The sequence below is a fragment of the Loxodonta africana genome, chromosome 10, assembly GCF_030014295.1.
Source record: "Loxodonta africana isolate mLoxAfr1 chromosome 10, mLoxAfr1.hap2, whole genome shotgun sequence".
Classification (NCBI taxonomy): domain Eukaryota; kingdom Metazoa; phylum Chordata; class Mammalia; order Proboscidea; family Elephantidae; genus Loxodonta; species Loxodonta africana.
In genome coordinates this window covers 26,830,715-26,851,943 of record NC_087351.1, presented here as the reverse complement: position 1 = coordinate 26,851,943, position 21,229 = coordinate 26,830,715, and the positions used below count along the sequence as shown (strand labels likewise).

The following is a 21,229-nucleotide window of genomic DNA, read 5'->3' as shown; positions in this document are numbered from 1 at the left end:
CATTTTTGCTATGATACATCTGTGTTTATTCTACTGGAAGATCATTGGTCTTCCTGGACATGTAGGTTATTATATTTTCGGGAAGTTTTCTGCCATTATTTCTTCAAATATTTTTATCCACTCTTCCCTCACTCTTCTCTCCTCTTGGTACACTCATTATCCCTATGTTGGTTTGCTTGATGGTGTCCTACATTTCTCTGAGACACTCTTCATTTCATTTTTTTCCCTCTGTTTTTCAGTTTATTTATCTATTGACCTAAATTTCAGTTTACTGTTTCTTTCTTCTGCCAGTTTAAATCTACTGTTGATAATGCTCTAGCAAGTTTTTTTATTTTAGTTATTGCACATTTCAACTTCAGAATTTTCATTTGGTTTTCTTTTTAATAATTGCTATACCTTTATTGATATTCTGTATTTGATACATCATCATATCTTCCTTTACTTCTTTAATCATGCTTCCCTTTACTTCTTTGAACATGCTTATAATGATTACTTTGGAGTATTTTTCTTATAAATGTATATCTGGCCATTTGCACAGACTGTTCATGTTACATTCCCCCTCCCCTGGTGTATGAGTGATTTTTCCTGTATCTGTACATTGTCTCATAATTTTTCTGTTGGAAACTGGAAATGTTTGACAATATACTGTAGTTAATCTGTGTACTGATTTTCCCTCTTATTATCTTCCCCCCAACTTATTCTTATTTTATGCTTACTTGTTTAATGTTTTATGTTTGTTTATTGACTAGCTGAAATATTTTAGTTTTATTTTCTCCTTCACATTGCTTAGCCTCTGCTGTTGCTCCCCTGGGAGGCCCAGTGTTGTGTGTGCCTACAGTCACCCTGGGATGACAAATCTTTTTGTAGTGCTCTCTCCCTTTCTTTCAGTTACCATATTCAGCTCTTAAACTCCACCAATTGCTGACTGATTGCTCTAATGTTTTCAACAATGTCCTGAGGCATGTATTATTCTAAAGACTAATCAAATTCCAGGTCATTTGAAGGAAAAGTTTCTGAGTTCAGTATTAATCATCCAAGGAGGCTTCCTCCGGGATGCTTTATTCCCTGGATCTTTCCTGAAACTAGCTAGACTACAGTTTAACCTATATGTTGTATCTTCTCCTAATTGCCTTTCACCACAAAGTCCATTGCTCTTAAGAACATCCTTAGGCTAGAAATTCTTCATGTTTTTCTCTAGATGAAGTCAATTCCTTAGGGAAGAGTTTAGGAGTTTCTGTTTTATGGTCTGCTTCTCTCCCCAGGCAAAATATCTGAGCCAAGGCTCAGGAGCTAGAGATGAGGACAATGGAAAGCTTCTTTCTGACTGACACACCTTCTCTAGGAGCTGAGCACTCAGTGGAGAAAGGCACAGATGTCTGAAGTCCACTCAATTTGCCTCTCCTGGAATGGATCCACGCCTCATGATCTGGAGAAAGTTTGATTAGGGTTCCAGTATTCTTTTGTGTGCCAACCCATGGTAGAGGCTCCCTCTAATGAGTGGGGCCTGGATGCAGGAAGGCAGTATCAACTTCTCAGCCACAGTTGCCCAGTACTTACCCTCAGCCACAGATATCTGAGGGTTGGATGAGAAACACTGATGTTCTTCTTCTTCTAGGAAGCTGAAGGAAGAGAGAACACTGTTTTCTTGGCAGAAGGTGGTGTTTCTGCCACACTGAGCTGGAAGGGGCAAGGGAGGAGATTGTCTTATTTCAAATATCATATATTGTTGCCTTTTAAAAAAAATACTATAGATTTTCTTGAATAGATGGTTCTTCATTTACTGTTGGCCCTTAGGACAATTCCCAATGGTTTTAAATGACTGTTTTTATATAATTAAATAATTTTCAGCAGTTTCAGTTGAGAGAAGGTCACGTTCTGAATGTTCTTATTTTGATATATTCAGTAATAAAAATATGGGTCATTTGCCTCATGACCTTGTGATATATATATCATGATATGTTTGTCACAAAGATTATGAAATTTCAAATCCACATAAGCCTGTAAACCACTATTAGTGCCTCTACATATAAAACAATAATGTAAAAGGGAGGCAGTTGTATTATACTGGTTAATCACATGGTCTTTGAAATTAGACAGATTTGGATTTGAGCCTTGTCCCTGCAATCAACAGGGTGATACTAGGTCAGTTATTTATTTTAACTTAGACTTTGTTAAAAATTGGATGCATGTGGTCAATTTCTTAAAATTTTTCATGAATATTCTTCAGAACAGAATTTTAAGCTGTTTATTGAATGCATTTGTTAGTAATTATTCTCTACTCACTGATAATTGCTCTAAAGGTACATGGCATAGAAGTAGACATTGTACTGCCTGGAAATATTGATTCTTATAAAGAGCTTTCTTAGTAACGCTTTATTGTATGGATGTTCCTTTGTTTTCCTTTATGTCAATATTACTGTGAACAAAGCTTCCTCCTCCTTTCAGGCCATGGGAATTCCGAGAATTCCCAAGATGAATATAATGAGGACTGCTAGGTCAATGATGCATCCAATTGTCCCTGAGAGCTAATGTTTGGGCTGGGGCACTAATTATGTCCAAATAAGAGCAACAAACCATGAAAATGCAAAGATTTTGAAAATGATGCAGGTATAGCCAAAGATATTACTTTCTGATATCTTTTCTTCCACTTTTTTTTGGTGAGGTAAGTAAAAATTGTGAGTTTGCTGAAATGCCAGAAGGGTTTTTTATCTCTCTTTTCCAGGGTAATATTTTATTGAATACATCTGGGTACTAAATTTAAGCATAGAATGTTAGAAATATTATTTCAGTCGTCATGGATTGTTCTATATTTCTTGATTATACCTGAATCATAGAGAAATTTCTGTATCTAGTAAAGAAGATACACACTTGTGCCTCAAAAGTCAACTATGGATTTCTGTTATCATTTGGATGAGTCTCCCTTATACTTATTTGATTCAAGTTTTTGGCTTTAGGCAAAGTGATAGCCATGCCAGCTGCTCAAAATAATTTTTTTGATTTCCGATTTGGTTAGTCATTCTGTGAACAGGGTAAAAATATAGAGTAAAAAATTACATACTAAGAAACCATTATCATCAGCTCATGCATCCACTCACTGACCTATTCATTTATTGGACCCTTACTATAACCAGAATCTTAAATCTTGCTATATTTGTCTACAGGTAATTCATAGATCTAGTGAGAGTGACAGGATAGTCAAATGTCAATTGTAAAGTAGTATCATAAGCATTATAATAGGTGTTTGTATAACATAACATGATTAACATAATAAATAAGATTAGTCAAGGCTGGGAATACATAGTGAAGTCCTTGACGAAGGAGTCTTTGGATGGTGTAAATGGTTAATGTTCTCAGCTGTAAACAGAAAGATTGGAGGTTTGAGCCTACCTAGAGGCACCTTGGAAGAAAGGCTTGTGATCTACTTCCAAAAAATCAGTCACTGAAAACCCAGTGGAGCAGTTCTACACTGATATATGTGGGGTCACCATGAGTTTGGATTGATTCAACACCAACTGGTTTCTCGTTGAGGAAGTGATAAATGTATCGCGACTTACAGAATGAGAAGGAGTCAACAGAACAAAAATCATGCACACCTCTGTTCTGTTACAAAAATGAACAACAATAAAAACCCAAGTTGTCTAAGTAATTCATGACAATTGGAGGGTACTTTGTGGGGGTAGGAGAGAGGCAAGATGTAAAGCTGGGGTAAAAGACAGAGGACAAATCACCCCTACTAAGTTGTTTGTACTAACTTTTTTTGTGTGCGAAGGAGTGGAGGTTAGTGGAAGAGTTCAAGGAAAGCTGTACCTAATTAATTGACTCTCACAGAGACTGCCTTCTCTCCTTTCATCTTTCATCACTTCTATTCCTCCTGTCTCCTGTGTTTTAGTCAATTCCTGTCACTTCCTTCTCTTTTCCTTTGCTTTTTTTATATTATCTCCAACATTAATAAACCAAGACATTTGTCAATTAACACACACACACACACACAACACACATATTTCCAGAAAAAAATGATATTAGAAATATAAAGGCTGTATTGCAGGAGGGACCCCTTGACAAGAATTTCTTTCTATACTGATTATTTTGATCTTTCCTGGCCTGGCTTGATGGAAAGAGTTGTTCACCTACTAGTAAAACTTTTTTCAGTGCTGTGTAATATTTCTTAACATGGGCTTCTTGAAGAACCCCTTTTGTATTTTGAAGCTCCATATTTTTTATTAATAAATATTAATAATTTTAAAGGATATATAAAATGCAGAAGTAAGGATTTTAGGAAGTAAAAGTTACTTAAAATAACATACTGTTAGGTTAATATTTCTTAAACGTTTGCACTTGGTTTTTAAGTTTTTTTTTTGTATACACAGAGAATCATACTATTGATTTTATTCTGCAAATTTTGTCTTTATCTTCAGGTCTCTGTTATGTTGATCCATATACCTTTCTTTTTAATAGCTATTAAAAAGCCCATTGCTGTCAAATCAATTCTGACTCATAGCGACTCTAAAGGACAGAGTAGAACTGCCACATGTGGTTTCCAAGGAGAGCCTGGTGGATTCGAACTGCCGACCTTTTGGTTAGCTGCTGTAACTTTTAACCATTATACCACCAGGGTTTCCTTAATAAAAAAAAATATATTATTTCATTATACAGATTTTTATAATTTGATTTAAAGATTCGATAATGATTCTGTAGTCATATTTTGGTTCTTTTTTTTGGTTATCTTTTCTTTTTGCTTTTGAATTAACAGTGTAATGAACATTTACATGTAATGTGTGCATATATGCATACATAGAAGTAACATATATTACATGTAATACATCTAAATCTGCACTTTTGTAAGTAAGCTGTTGGTTTGCCATTTGATTATAATACTTTCTCCATAAACCTAACCCTCAGAGCTTTCTGTTATCGCCTGAGTTACCACATTTTAAATTCTAATAAATATTACTTTCTACTCCCACTAATCATGCATAAAATCTGCTATTACAAGGACGTCTTAAACATACTGGGATTAATCTATACCTCTTTATCCTTTTTCGTCTTTGGCAACCTGTTAGGAAAAAAACAGTAAAAACAAAAGCTGTTCTAAATTGCATTTTCTTAGTAATTGGTGAGGTTGAATGACTTTAAAAGAGTTTGTCACCTGTAAATTTTCAGTTGTGAGCTGCTTGTTGGTATATTTTTCCTTTATAAATTTTTAAGTCAAATTTACCTTTTAAAGTAGTACATTTACGTATCTTTTAATCAAAATCATATGTATTCCCTACTTATAAAAAAAATACTTATAGATGATATTATTTCACTTTTCACCTTGAAATGTATTCATTAAAGCCTACTAATATTAAATTAAAAAATTCTGAATATTTGGAAAGTAAAGAAAAGAGAAGGAAGGAGTAATGGCACTTTTTTTCCCCCTAGTATTCAGGGAAAACAATTGGTGATTTCTTTTAATTTCCTTTTCAATTATCTCAACAACTAGCTGAAAGGTTGGTGGTCTGAACCCACCCAGAGGTGCTCTGGCAGACAGAATTGGCAATCGCCTTCTCCAGCCTTGGAAATCCTATGGAGCAATTCTGCTCTGCATTTGTGGGGTAGCCACGAACGAGTAGGAATTGACTTGATATCAACTAACACAACAGTTATATCTTAGGCTTTAAAAAATTTTTTTCTTCATTACTGTAATTGTAACCATTCTGAATGTACATTTTGCATTTCAGAATATGAAAATTTTTAAATTCACACATCGTGTTGTCAAAATACTCTTATTGCAAGAGCTGGCAGGTTCTTGCAATGACACACCATTGCCATTTACCTCAGTTACTGTCTCACTCTTTCTTGCTCAGTTCTTCTGTTAAATTGTTATTTGGCAATTTTTTGACTTATTGAAATGGTGATTTCTTATAGTGCAACCTAATAAATACATGTAAGCTCAGACATCAACAATTTGTTGCTGATCCTTTGTTTCTATTTTCTAGGCTTATTTTTAAAAGTGTGTTTTTTATACTTTTTTTGTGTACTGCTCTTTTTTTTAATTAAAGATACTTATAAATATTTTTCTTTTGTATTAGTTTTTTACATGTAAGATTGAGTGGCTTTCCTACTTGGACATATTTTTCCCACTGTTTAGATTTAGCTTATTTTTTTTTTAATATTTTTTGTAAATTGTGCAACATTTGCTCTAATAGCAAAATATTTTGTTCCAACTGTCACTGTATTAAGAAAAAACTCTCCTAATGAGAATCTTAGTCATATGGTAATTTAAAAATATTTACTATATGTTTGAAATGGTTTTCTGAAAAAGATTTATCAATTTTTATGCAGCATTGTGGGATATGAGAGTTTATGTTTCCTCACATCCTCACCCAGGATTCATTATTTTAAACTGACAGTTTACTACAAATATAGTAGAAACCCACTGATATTTTACATTTCTTTGATTGCTAATGTGTTTAAATGTTATCCATATATTTATTGACCATATGGAGTTCTTATTTTGATCATAGTCTTTATGTGTTTAGGTCACTGTAATTTGGATTATCATAGTTTTATTTAAAAAATGCTCTCCCACTTTGTTTCACTTTAAAAATGTATATAGAAGATTTAAATATTTTATACTGAAAGTATAAGTTTTTACTGTATGATTTGTGCATATGGGGATATGCTTAGAAAGATTTTTATCATAAAGGGATTATCTATATATGTCTATATTTTGTTGTTTTAAATTTTAATTTAAATAGCCCTTTGAACTCATTTTGGTTAAAGTTGTAAGGTAAGGAACTCTATCTTTGCAAAATTTGGTAAATTGTGTTCATTCCATCCACATTAATTTAATACGATGTTTTAATAGACTGACTTCTTCCCTCTGGATTCTTCTAGCACATTCTTTACTTTGCAGCTGTTGTTGGGTACTGTGGAGATGATTCTGACTCATAGAAGCCCTATGTGACAGAGTAGAATTGCACCATGGGGTTTCCTAGGTGTAATCCTCTTAAATTCTTTTTTTTTTTTTTTTGTACTGTTTGTTAGGTTAAAGTTTACAGAGGAAATTAATTTCCCATTTGATAGTTTGTATATATAGTGTTCCATGACTTTGGTTTCATTTCCCACAATGTGTCAGCGATCCCCTATTTCCATCCTAGGTTTCCCATTTCCCTTTCTCCTGAATTTCTCCCCTTTTCTTCCTTCTCATCTTTGCTTTTGTGCAAATGTTGCCCTTTTTATCTCATATTATTGATTGTTCTAAAGAACACGTTCCTCTCAGGTGTCCCTGTTTATTTTATGGGGCTATTTTTTTTTTTTTTTTTTTAATCTATGGTTTGGCTGAAAGGTGGCCTCTGAGAATGGCTTTGGTTCCAGTTCAGAAGGGTGTCTTAGGGCCATAGTCTCAAGGGTTCCTTTGATTTTTTTGTTCTACAATTTTTCTTCTGCTCTGTCTGGGACCTTCTGTTGTAATTCCACTCAGAGCAGTTGGTAGTTGTACCCGGGAACCATCTAGTTCTTCTGGTACTGGCGTTGTGCAGGCTGTGGTTCATATGATCCATTAGTTCTTTGAACTAATTACTCCCTTGAGTCTTTGGTTTTCTCCAATGTGCTTTGATCCGGACAGTAAGAGATCAATAGTTGTGTTTATGGTAGCTGCTCCTAAGCTTTTAAGACCCCAGGCACTGCTCACCAAAGTAGGATGCAGAACTTTGTCTTTAGAACTAGGTTGTGCCAACTGAGGTAGATGCCCCCTGAGTCTATGGTCCTTCACCTTCACACCTAGGTACTTTGCCCCATGAGGTGTTTGATTATGCCTAATAAGTTGCCCTGATGGTGACCTTTGTGTGCTCTATTGTTTATATTAATATGTAAGCAGCACCTATAGTTGTATATGTGGAAATATCGACCACCAAACCTATATCTGCAGGTGGTTGTGTTTCCTTACACCCTCCCACAGCTCTTGGCATATGTATCTACCTATGTATCCAGTTGTAAATTATTGTTTGTTATTACTGTTGTTGCGGGATTGTCTATGTTGTAGTAATTACCGTTGTTGTCCTTTGTTCTTAGGGTTCCTCTCAGTGTCCTCCCATGCCTTGGTCATGTTTTGCTGACTTCCCCTGTACTGTGTATTGCCTTTCCATTTGCCAATATTAACCCCTGTTTTTATCTAGTTAGTAATTTTCCCTTCCTCTCCTTCATCCCAGGTAACCATAAAAGGATATTTGTTTGTTTGTTTTTCAGTGTGTAAACCTGTTTTTTTTTTTTAATAATAGCGGTATCATACAATATTTTTCTTTTGTGATTGACTTATTTCACTCATCATAATGTCCTCCAAACTCATCCACATTGTGAGATGTTTCACAGATTTGTCGTTATTCTACATCATTATGCAGTATTCCATTGTGCGTGTATACCACTGTTTGTTTATCCATTCATCTGTTGATGGGCACTTAGGTTGTTTCCATCCTTTTGCTACTGTGAATAATGCTGCAATGAACATGGGTGTGCATACATCTATTTGTGTCACAGCACTTATTTCTTTAAGGTATATACCTAAGAGTGGGATTGCTGGTATTTCAATGTTTAACTTTTGACGAAGTGACATGTCGTTTTCCATAGTAGTTGTATATTTTACATTCCTACTAGCAGTGTATAAGAGTTCCAATCACTTGACAATCTCTTCCACATTTTTTTATTTTTTTAATTAGTGCCAGTAATGGTGGGGTGAGATGGCATCTCATTGTAGTTTTGATTTGCATTTCTCTAATGGCTAATGATCACCAACATTTCTTCATGTGTTTGTTAGCTGTCTGAATGTCTTCTTTAAGTGTCTGTTCATATTGTTTGCTCATTTTTTAATCAGATTGTTTGTCTTTTAGTTGTTAAGGTATTGAAGTTTTCTATAAGTTTTAGAGATTAGACCCTTTTCAGATATGTCATAGCCTTTTTTTTTTAGTCTATAGGTTCTATTTTTCCTCTTTTGGAGAAGGATTTCGATAAGCCTAAGCATTTAATTTTTAGGGGCTTCCACTCATCTAGTTCATCTTCTGCTCTTTGTGCATTTTTAATTATGTTTGGTGTTCTATTTATGCCATATATTAGGTCTCCTGGCATTGTCCCCATTTTTTCTTCCATGATCTTTATGAATTTATATTTTATATTTAGTTTTATATTTAGGTCTTTGATCCATTTTGAGTTTGTTCTTGCATAGTGTGAGGAATGGGTCCCGTTTCATGTTTTTTTACAAATGGACATCCAGTTTTGCCAGGACCGTTTGTTAAAGAGACTGTCTTTTCCTCATTTAATGGACTTTGGGCCTTTGTCAAAGATCAGCTGTTCATAGGTGCATGGATTTATGTCTGAGTTCCATTAGTGTGTCTGTTGTTGTACCAGTACAAGGTTGTTTTGACTACCGTGGCTGTAGAGTAGGTTCTGTCTTTCAGTCTCGCTCCATTGAGAATAATGTTGGCTGTTGGTTTTGTGTAAATGCCCTTTTTATGTTGAGGAATTTCCCTTCTATTGCTCTTTTGCTGAGAGTTTTGTACCAGAAATGGGTGTTGGACTCTGTCAAATGGCTTCTCAGTGTCAATTTAAGTAATGATGTGGTTCTTTTCTTTTGTTTTACGTGGTGGGTTGTGTTATTTAGTTTTCTAATGTGGAACAATCCTTGCATACCCTATATGATTCCCAGTTGGTTGTGATGTATTTTTTTTTTTAATATGCTGTTGAATTCTATTGGCTAGAATTTTGTTAAGAATTTTTACATATGTATTCATGAGGGACATTGATCTATAATTTTCTTTTTTTGTGGTGTTTTTGCCTGGCTTTGGTGTGAGGGTTATGTAGTATTCCTTTATTTTCTATGCTCTGAAATAGTTTGAGTAGTACTGGTGTGAGCTCTTCCGTGAATGTTTGATAGTATTCTCCAGTGAAGCCATCTGGGCCAGGCTTTTGCTTTTGTTGTTGTTGGAAATTTTTTTTAATTATCTCTTCTTTTTTTTTTTACGAGTCTGTTCAGTTTTTCTGCCTCAGTTTGTGTTAGTTTAGGTAGGTGATGTGTTTCTAGAAATTTGTCCACTTCCTCTACATTTTCAAACTTGTCGGAGCACAATTTTTCATATTATTCCATTATGATCCTTTTTATTTCAGTTGGGTCAGTTGTAATGTCAACCCATCTTGTTTTTTATTCAATTTACTTGCTTCCTCTCCTGCTTTTCTTTTGTCAATTTGGCCAATGATTTGTTGATTTTGTTGATCCTTTCAAAGGACCAACTTCTGGTCTTGTTGATTCTTCCTATTGTTTTTTTGTATCCTCTATTGCATGTATTTCTGCACTAATCTTTATTATTTCCTTTCTTCTGGTGACTGTAGGTGTCTTTTGTGGCTTTCTTTCTGTTTGTTCAAGTTGTAGTGTTAATGTTTTGATTTTGGCCCTTTCTTCTTTTTTAATGTGTGTGTTTATTGCTATAAATTGATCTTTGAGCACCATTTTTGCTATGTCCCCCAAGGTTTTGTAAGATGATTTCATTCTCATTTGATTCTAGGAATTTTTGATTCCCTCTTGGATTTCTTCTATTACCTAGTGATTTTTAAGTAAGGTGATATTCATTTCCATGTCCTCAATTTTCTTTCTTTGCTATTGCTGCTATTGATTTCTACTTTTATGGCTTTGTGATCAGAGAAAATGCTTTGTATTATTTCAGTACTTTGGATTTTGTTAATGCTTTGTTTGTAGCCTAAAATGTGGTCTATTCTGGAGAATATTCCATGGGTGTTAGAAAAGAAAGTGTACTTTGCTGCTGTTGGGCGGAGTGCTCTGTTCATGTCCAGTTGGTTGATTGTGGCATTTAGATCTTCTGTGTCTTTGTTGAGTTTCTTTTAGATGTTCCATCCTTCACCAAAAGTGGTGTGTTGAAGTTTCCTACTATGTTTGTGGAACTGTTTATTTCTCTTTTTATTGTTTTTATAGTTTGCTTTTTGTACTTTGGAGCTCTGTCACTGGGTACGTATATATTTATTATGGTTATATTGTCCTGGTGGATTGACCCTTCAATCATTATTTAATGTCCTTTCTTTTTTTTTGTGATGAATTTTTCCTTAAAGTCTATTTTATCAGATATTAATATTGACACTCCTCATCTGTTTTAGTTAGTTACTGTTTGCTTTACAATGTTTTTCCATATAAAACTAATGTTTTAGTTCATTTATGTCTTTGTGTCTAAGGTGTGTCTCCTGTAGACAGCATATTGGTGGGTCATGTTTTTTTTAATTCATTCTGCCATTCTCTCTTTCATCACTAGTGCATTTAAGTCATTTACATTCAGTGTGATTATTGATAGGTATGAGTTTACTGTTGTCATTTTGTTGGCTTTTTTTTTTTTTCTGTTTTTTGTGGTGTCAGTGGTTTCTTTGCTTAATTTTCTGTGCCGAGTTCTTTTTGATAGTGGATTTTCTTTTACTTTCTTTCATTATTTTTATTTTTGTGTTTACTGAGCCTGTGTTTTTCTTTTTTATTTGGTAAGTAGGTTTGTTAACTCTTTTTGTGGTTACCTTGCAATTTATCACTTTCTTCCTAAGTTTAAAAAAAAAAAAATTTAAGCCACTCTTTATTTCTTGATATCACCTTCAATTCTTCTCCATATGAAAATTCTATACCATTTATTCCATTTTGTTTTGATGTTGTCATCATTTACAGATTGATAGCTCTTGTTGCCTTTTTTCAGCCTTTTAGCTTTGTTTTGTTTTGGAGAATTTTTTATCTGAGTTGTTATCTGGCTAATGTTGTCCTGTGTCTTAATCTCAGGTTGTTGTCTGGTGGTGGTGATTCTCTATCTGAAGGATCCTGTTTAATATTCCATCTAAGTTTGGTCTGGGTTCTAAAAATTCCCTTAATTTCTGTTTAACTGGAATGTCCTAACTTCACCATTGTTTTTGTTTTGGGTTTTTATTTGGGAGATAATTTTGCTGCATATATACGTTTTGGTTGGCAATTTTTTTTTCTTTCAAGGTTTAATATGTGTCCCCCCATTTCCTTCTTGCCTACATGGTTTCTGCCTAATAATCAGAGCTTAGTCTTGTTGATTTCCCTTTTGTAGGTGACTTTTTATGGGGAAACCCTGGTGGCATAGTGGTTAAATGCTACGGCTGCTAACCAAAGGGGCAGCAGTTTGACTCCACCAGGAGCTCCTTGGAAACTCCATGGGGCAGCTCTACCCTGTCTTATAGGGTCACTAAGAGTCAGAATCTACTCGATGGCACTGGGTATGGTTTTTTTGGTATTAGGTGACTTTGTTTTTCCCTAGCTGCTTTCAGGGTTATTTCTTTGTCTTTGGTTTTGGCAAGTTTGATTATGATGCTTCTTGATGACTTTCTTTTGGGGTATCTCCTCTATGGTCTTCATTCAGCTTCTTGGATAAATACCTTCTCTTCTTTCATGATATTAGGCAAGTTTTCTGCCAGCAAATCTTTGACAATTCTCTCTGTGTTTTCCATTGCCTCCCCCTCTTCTGGAACTCTGATCACACCCAATTTTTTTGCTCTTGATGGTGTCCTACATAGCTCTTGCGCTTTTTTCATCTTTCTTTATGCTTTTTTTCTGACTTTTCCTCAAACAAATTTGGGTCAAGTAATTTGTCTACAGATGCACTGATTTTGTGTTCTTTTGTTTCAATTCTGCTGCTATCCTTCTATGGAATTGTCTATTTCTGAAATTTTATTGTTAATCTTTTGGATTTCTGTATGTTCTTTCTGTATGTTTTCTAATTGAGTCTTTCATCATTTTGTTCTTGTATTGTTATTCTGAATTCTACTGTTTTTTGTGTTTTCCTTGATATCTGTCTTTATCTCTTGGAAAGCCCTGTATATTAGTCTTTTGAATTCTTTATCAGGTAGTTCCATTGCCTTTCTTCCTCTGGAAAGTTTTCTGGTTCTATATTTTGGTCACTTGCTGGAGTCATCTTGTCCTTCTTTGTATGATGTTATATTGTCTGTTGTCTCCAAGGCATCAAGATGTTATTATGTTTATTAATTTATGTTTGTTTGCTACATCCTGAATTTTTGTTTTGTTTTGATAAATCCAGATATGCTTAGCCTATGTACTACTATGGTCACTAATCTAGCCACATTGAGGCTCTCATCTCCTGTCTCCAGGTGGGTGTGGCAGTGACTGGGTGTGTGAGGGCAAGTCTCTGTTTGTTAGTCTTGCAGGGCTGCTGAGGAGGTAGCTGTAGTTTCTGGTGAGCTGATTATCTGTTCAGCTGGTCACACAGCTGTGGGTGCAAGGAGCTTCTCCTTGGTTGCAGGGTTGGGCATTTTGTGTACACTCTGCAAATTGCTGTGTGGTCAAGTCAAGAGAGCCCATGTCACTGGTCACCATTGGAGCTGGGCCATGATTCCTGGTATTGTGTGATTTTCTTATATGTTGTAAATTCTGCCTTTATGATGTTAATGAGGAGGATTGACAGCAGTTGTGTTAGTGAGGCAGGACTCAACCTACAAGACTTGATTGTCCCTTGAGATATAAAAGAGAGAAGTGAACAGATCTCACCAATGGTCCCAGGTGTACTGTGCTGCACTAGAGAGTTCAGATGGGCACAGCCCTCCAATTGTAGGGGAAGGGGGGAGGGATACAAGGGTGAGGCAGGGATGATTTTCTTGTAAATGGGTATCTGGTTAGAGGTCGAGTCCCTGTCTGCTAAGAACGTGTTATGGGGAAGATTGTGCAGCCAGTCTTCCTGCCCCTGATGCAGGTAACTACAGGGAATAGGAGGCACCAGTGGTCCTCAGTTCCACTGCACATGTGGCTGGATGGAGTGGGAGGCACCACTGGCTCTCAGGCCCCCAGTGCAGGCAGCTAGAGAGAGTGAGAAATATTGCCAGGTCTCTGGTCCCCAGTATGAGTGACTGGATGGAGGGGAGGGCAATGCGAGTCCTCAGGTTGCTGGCAAGTGGGGCTGGAGGGAGTAGAGGGCACTGCTGTCCCTCAGATTCCCAGCATAGGTGACTGGAGAGAGTGAGAGGTACCATTAGCCCTCAGATCCCTGGTGTGGGTGGCCAGAGGGAGTAGGAGGAATCATTGGTATTTAAGCCATTGGCATGAGTGGCTGAAGGGAGTAAGAGGTGCTATAGGTCTGTGGGCGCCTAGTGCAAGTGGCTGAGCCTCCAGTTTATAGGCTCATCGCTTAGTGGTCTGGACAGTGGCGCGCATTTCTGGACTGTTAATACCTGTGGGGCAGGGACATGGGGAAGGATGGTATGGAAAGGCCTACAGGCCCATAGGCCACTGGCATGAGGGCTTAGCTTATTGCGGTGAGTGAGGTGTGTGCGCTTTACTTTCGCAGGGCAGGAAGCACTTCTGCCTTGCTCTGAACGTAAGTGTAGTCTCTCCTGCTTGGCTGTACTAGGTTATGGTGGTTTCATCTGGGAACACTACTTGCTTTGTCTCAGCTAGCAGGATGCTGGTGATCTGTATTTCTCTGTGTCTGCTGTTCTTATACTGTCCTTCCCTCCACTTGGCATTTGGTTTGATTCTTCAGCCTTGTGTTTGATGCTTAGGGCTCCAAAGTCGTCATCTATGTCCAATTCACTTGTTTTCTTGGCTCTTTGTTGTAAATAGGTTGTTATGACGTGTCTGACTACTCTGTCTTCTTTCCTAGGCTATAATCTTTTCATGAGCAGATTATCATGACCTTTTCTCACAGGAGCTGCTGGTGGGTTCGAATTCCTGACCTTTTGGTTAGCAGCTAAGTGCATAACCATTTTACCATGAGGGCAGCTACTGTAAGTTTCTTAAAGCACAAATATGATTATTTCACTGTTCTGCCTCAATGGCTTTTCTCACTTCTAAGCTATAGACCAAGTTCCTTACCATACACTATAAGGTTCTTCTTGTCTTGAACCTTTTTTTTTCTAATTTTATTTATTTATTCCAAATTGATCTGTTTCTTCATGCTTCTGGGTTTCCCTATTCCTAGATAACTCTTGCTACACTTTCTCAGTTAATTAATTTTATTCATCATATAGATCTTAACATAAATGTCATTTTTCAGACCACAGCAGATAGCACTGTTATGAGCTTTCATTGCTCTCATAGCACTTTGTTCTTTTCTTCACATTGATTATCACCATTATAATTCTCCAATGTGTGATTAGTTACTTAATGTTGAGCTTCACTAGTAAATAGCAAACTGCATCAAGGCAGAGTCTGTGTTTTATATCAGAATGTAACTTAATGCCTGTTTTATAGGGGGTGCTCATGGTAGCTACTCAATATTTGTTAAATAAGTACACTAATGCATTTCTTTTTCAAAGGATTTTTGTGGCTGTTGGTGAAGGTGTTTGTTTAATATCAGAGTTTAAAATGCAATGGCATCTGATTCTTTCAACAGCTCTGGTTTATCTCTCTTTTTTTTTGTTGTTTTTGTTCCTTTTAGGTAACAAACACAAGTCAATGAGTATAACAAATTATTCTGTGGTGTCTGAATTTGTGTTCCTGGGACTTTCTAACTCTAGGCCTATGCAGCATTTTATTCTTTCCTGCTCTACCATTTCGTATATATCAATTGTGCTTGGAAACCTCCTGGTTGTGTTAACAGTGACTTTTGACTCTCATTTGCATTCCCCTATGTACTTCCTGTTAGCCAACCTCTCTATTATGGATTTGTGTTTTTCTACTGTAACAGTTCCTAAGATGCTCTCTGACCTGTACTCTGGGAAAAACACCATATCATTTCAAGGGTGTGTCATCCAGATTTTTATACTTCATGTCTTGGGTGCATCTGAGATGATGCTGCTCATAGCCATGGCCTTGGATCGATATGTAGCCATATGTAAGCCCCTCAACTACCTGAACATCATGAGTCCATGGATGTGCATTTGGCTTGTGTTCGGTGCTTGGGTTTTTGGTATCATTCATTCAGGGTTCCAGCTAGCATTTGTTGCCCATTTGCATTTTTGTGGCCCTAATGAGATAGACAGCTTTTACTGTGATCTACCTTGGTTTATCAAACTTGCCTGCGCAGACACCTACAAACTGGAGTTCATTGTTACTGCCAACAGTGGGATTGTTTCCATGGGAACTTTCTTCTTATTAATTTCTCCTACATGTTCATCCTGGTCACTGTATGGAAACACTCTTCAAGGGCTCTATCCAAGGCCTTCTTTCTCTACATTGTTAGCTCACATCACTGTGGTGGTTTTGTTCTTTGGACCGTGCATTGTTGTCTATATGTGGCCATGTCCCACAGTGCCGGTGGATAAATTTCTTGCAGTTTTGGACTTTTTGATCACACCTCTCTTGAATCCTGCCATCTACACATTGAGAAACAAGGACATGAAGAAGGCAATGAGGAAACTGAGTAGTCAATTCCTGAGTTTGAGAAAAATCTAAGTAAAAGAGAGCACATGTTGCATTGGGTATTTTCAAACCACTTCAAGAAACACAAATGCTTAAATAAATATACAAAATTAGGAATTTACTTGATAAGATACCCCAAGTATTTGTTGTATAGACCATCATATTCAGTCATGTGTGTTACTTGTTCCAAATTCAGGACGGAAATGTATTGGGTTGTTTTATTCAAAGTCAAAGATTTATTTATTGCATATTTAATTAATCATTTATGGAGTTATTTCTATGTATTTCAGGACTTTCAAATACTGAAAGCACATATTCTTTTTGTGTACCCTATATTTTTAATTGTCCATAGATAATGCTGAAAAGTTTTTTAAAAATCCAGACCATAGTGCTCTAGTCACAGAACCACTAATGGTTTCTGTTATTTTCCTCTATTTATTGAAGTTGTCAAGGATTTCATTTTACTTGGATCCACAATCAGCAGCCATGGAAGCAGAAGTCAAGAAATAAAGATGTATTGCATTGGGCAAATCAGCTGCAAAACACCTCCTTGAAGTGTTAAAAGGTGACAATATCACTTTGAGGACTAAAGTGCACCTGACCCAATTCTCACATTCATGTGAAAGCTGGACAGTGAGTAAGGAAGACCAAAGTTTGAGTTATGGTGTTGGTGAAGAATATTGAATACACCATGAACTGCCAGAAGAGTCAACACATCTGTCTTGGAAGAAGTTCAGTCAGAGTGCTCCCTCTAAGAAAGTATGGCTAGACTTTGTCTCGCATACCTTGGATATGTTATCAGGAAGGACCAGTCCCTGGAGAAGGACATCAAGCTTGGTAAAATATAGGGTCAGTGAAAAAGATGAAGACCCTTTACAAGTTGGATTGACACAGAGGCTGTAACAATGGGCTCAAACATAGCAACTATTGTGAGTATGGTGCAGAACCAAGCAGTGTTTCCTTCTGTTGCACACAGGGTTGCTATGAATCGGAACCAACTTGACAGCATCTAACAACAACAACATGGATTGGAAAGTGTATTCATACAAAAGGATAAAAAAACTCTCATCACATTAATTCCTTTGAAACAAAGTAACCTGTGCTCTATGTTGATTTATATTTTATGTTCATTGCTTTATTACTTAGTTCAAAAATGCTCTGAATTACTCATTTTAAAAGACAAATCATTGTAAGCCTCACTATTTTTTAATCTAAATTCACTATTTTACGATATTCAGAATAGACAGTTGACTAATAGGTTATGATATATTTCACATTAACTCTCTATTTAGGAAGTTGTTTAGGAATTGGGTGACAGTCCTGATAAATGTTTATGGGAAGTTCAAGGAAAAGCAGACTATAACCTTGGAAAAGCTGAAAGTATGGCCTCAGGCATTAGACAGTCTGGATTCAAATTTATCAACTTTCAAGGAAAATACTCAAACTTTTGTACGCATTGTGAAATACACAGAATGTAGAACTTATCAAACAATATCATTAACATCACACACAAGTACAATTTTGCTGAAAATCATTCAAAAGTGGTTGCAGCAGTGCATTGAGAAGAAACTGCCAGAAATTCCAGCTAGATTTAGAAGATGACATGGAATAAGGGATATCATTGCTGTCGTCAGATGGATCATGGCTGAAAGCAAAGAATACCAGAACGATGTTTACCGTTGTTTTATTGACTATGCAAAGGCATTTGACTGTGTGGATCATAACAAATTATGGATAACATTGTGAATAATGGGAATTCCAAAACTTAACTGTGCTCATGAGGAACCTGTACCTAGGTTAAGAAGCAGTCATTTCAACAGAACAAGGGAATACTGCATGGTTTAAAGTCAGGGAAGCTATGTATCAGGGTTGTATCCTTTTACCATACTTATTCAAGCTGTATGCTGAGCAAGTAATCCAAGAAGCTGGACTATATAATGAAGAGCTCACATCAGGATTGAAGGAAGATTAATTAACAACCTGTGATATACAGATGACACAACCTTGCTTGCTGAAAATGAAGAGGACTTGAGGCACTTACTGATGAAGATCAAAGACCACAGCCTTCAGTATGGATTACAGCTCAACATAAAGAAAATAAAAATCCTCACACCTGGACCAATGAGTAACATCATGATAAATGGAGAAAAGATTGAAGTTGTCAAAAATTTTGTTTTATTTGGATCCACAATCAACTCCCATAGAAGCAGCAGTCAAGAAATCAAACCATGTATTGCATTGGTCAAATCTGCTGCAAAAGACCTCTTTAAAGTGTTGAAAAGCAAAGATACTTTGAGGACTAAGGTGTGCCTGACCCAAGCCATGGTGTTTTCGATTGCCTCATATGCATGTCAAAGCTGGACAATGAACAGGAAGACCAAAGAAGAATTGATGCCTCTAAATTATGGTGTTGGTGAAGAATATTGAATATACAATGGACTGCCAAAAGAATGGAACAAATCTGTCTTGGAAGAAATATAGCCAGAATGCTCCTTAGAAGCAACGATAGAGAGACTTTGTTTCACACATTTTGGACATGTTCTCAGGAAGGTACAGTCTCTGGAAAAGGGCATGTTTGGTAAAGTAGAGGGTCAGCGGAAAAGAGAAAGTCCCTCAATGAGATGGATTGACACAGTGGCTGCAACAAAGGATCAAGCGTTACAATTGTGAAGATGGGGCAGGACCAGGCAGGGTCTTATTCTGTTGTACATAAGGTTGCTATGAGTTGGAATCGACTTGACGGCACCTAACAAAAACAACATGAAATACATAATTCTTCTTATATTTAAACCCGGTATAGGAATAATTACATTTTGTATGAAAGAGAAAAAGTGCATGAGAGAGATTTAAAACCTGAGAAAGGGAGAAGTGATTGATAGTAGGCATGTAAACAGAATGGATAGAGAGGAATGATAAGGGATAATTGATATATGGTAGGTTAGAAAACAAGAGGGAGAGCCTCAGATATCATATGTATATCAATGATTTGGCCTGTATCTTCTGCCTTCAGTCTTGTCTGTGTCAATTCCAATTGACTCAAGCTCTCTATCCAGTTCATCTACAGCAGGTTAATATCTATATCTATATCTGCATCTGAATATATCTATACATAAAATACCTATGTATCTATAGCTATATCCATGTTTTTATATTGCACATTTCATAATTTTTTAAATTTTAACCCAATTTTTATGACTCAGGCAATGAATTTTTTTTTGTTTTTACTTATTTGTAATCTAGGTTCCCTAACCCTTCCCCCAGTCTCCTTTCACAACTTTTTTTTCCAGAAAGTTATAGTTTTTATTCATATTTGAATTGAAATGAAAACTGGTGTTAGAATATATCCTGGGAATTGAGCTATTTTTTTTTTCCTGAACATTAAAATATATTTAAGATAGATTTTGTAGGAAGGATAATTGTTTTTGTTCTGTTTTGTTTTTTAATTGTACTTTAGATGCAAGTTTACAGAACAAACCAGCTTTGCATTAAACAGTTGGTCCACATATTGTTTTGTGACATTGGTTACCAACCCGATGACATGTCAACACTCTCCCTTCTCAACCTTGGATTCCCTATTACAAGCTTTTCTGTGCCCTCCTGCCTTGTAGTCTTTGCTCCTGGGCTGATGTACCCCTTTAGTTTTATAGTACTGTCCAACCTTTGGCTGAAGGGCGAGCCCCAGAAGTGACTTCATTACTGAGCTAAACAGTGTCTGGGGGCCATAATCTTGGGGTTTCTCTAGCCTCTGTCAGGCCAGTAAATCTGGTCTATTTTTGTAAGAATTTTGTTCTACATTTTTCTCCAGCTCTGTCCACAACCCTCCACTGTGATCTCTGTCAGAGAAGTCTGCAGTGCCAACCGAACACCATTCAGTTGTTCTAGACTCAGTCTGGTGGATGCCATGGTAGTTGTGGCCCATCAGTCTTTTGGGCTAATCTTTCCCTTGTGTCTTTAGTTTTCTTCCTACTCTCTTGCTCCTGAAGGGGTGAGACCAGTGAAGTATCTTAGATGGCCGGTCACAAGCTTTTAAGATCCCAGAGGCTACTCACCAAAGTAGAATATAGAACCTTTTCTTTATAAACTATGTTATGCCAATTGAGCTAGACATTCCCTGAGACCATGGTCTCCACAGCCCTCAGTTCGGCAATTTGGCCCCTCTGGGAGTCTGGATGAATCAATGGAACCTATATGACCCTGCCCTGTGTAAGCTGTGCTGGCCTCCCCAGCACTGTTTACTGTCTCATCCTTCACCAAAGTCACCATCCATCTATTGTCTGTTTGGTATTTTTCCATCCCCATCCCTCCTCTCCCTCATAACCATCAAAGCTTGTTTCTTTTTGTTTGTAAATCTTTTCAAGAGTTTTTATGGTAATGGTCTCATACAATATTTGTTCTTTTGTGATTGACTTATTTCACTCAGCATAATACCCTCCAGAATCACCCATGTTGTGAGATGCTTAGCAGATTCATCATTGATCTTTATTGTTGGGTGGTACTCCATTGTATTTATGTAGCATAGTTTATCCATTCATCTTTTGATTGGCATCTAGGTTGTTTCCATCTTTTTGCTACTGTGAACAAGGCTGCAATGAACATGGGTATACATATGTCTATTCATGTGATGACTCTCATTTCTCTAGGATATATTATTTTATATTCCTAGGGGTGGGATTGCTGGATCATATGAATTTCTATTTCTGGCTTGCTAAGGAAGCACCATATCATTTTCCAAAACATATGTACCATTTTGCATTTCCATCAGCAGTGCATAAGAGTTCCAATCATCCCACAGCCTCTCTAGCATTTGTTATTTTCTGTTTTTTGATTCATGCCAGTAATGTCAGGGTGAGATGGCACCTCCTTGTGGTTTTGATCTGCATTTCTCTA

The 21,229-nt window shown here is 36.6% G+C and overlaps 1 pseudogene; it reads left to right on the top strand.

The window, feature by feature from the left end:
• The first annotated feature begins 15,249 nt into the window (after nucleotides 1-15,249).
• Nucleotides 15,250-16,375, top strand: LOC100659692 (olfactory receptor 4F15-like; annotated as a pseudogene).
• The last annotated feature ends 4,854 nt before the right edge of the window (nucleotides 16,376-21,229 follow it).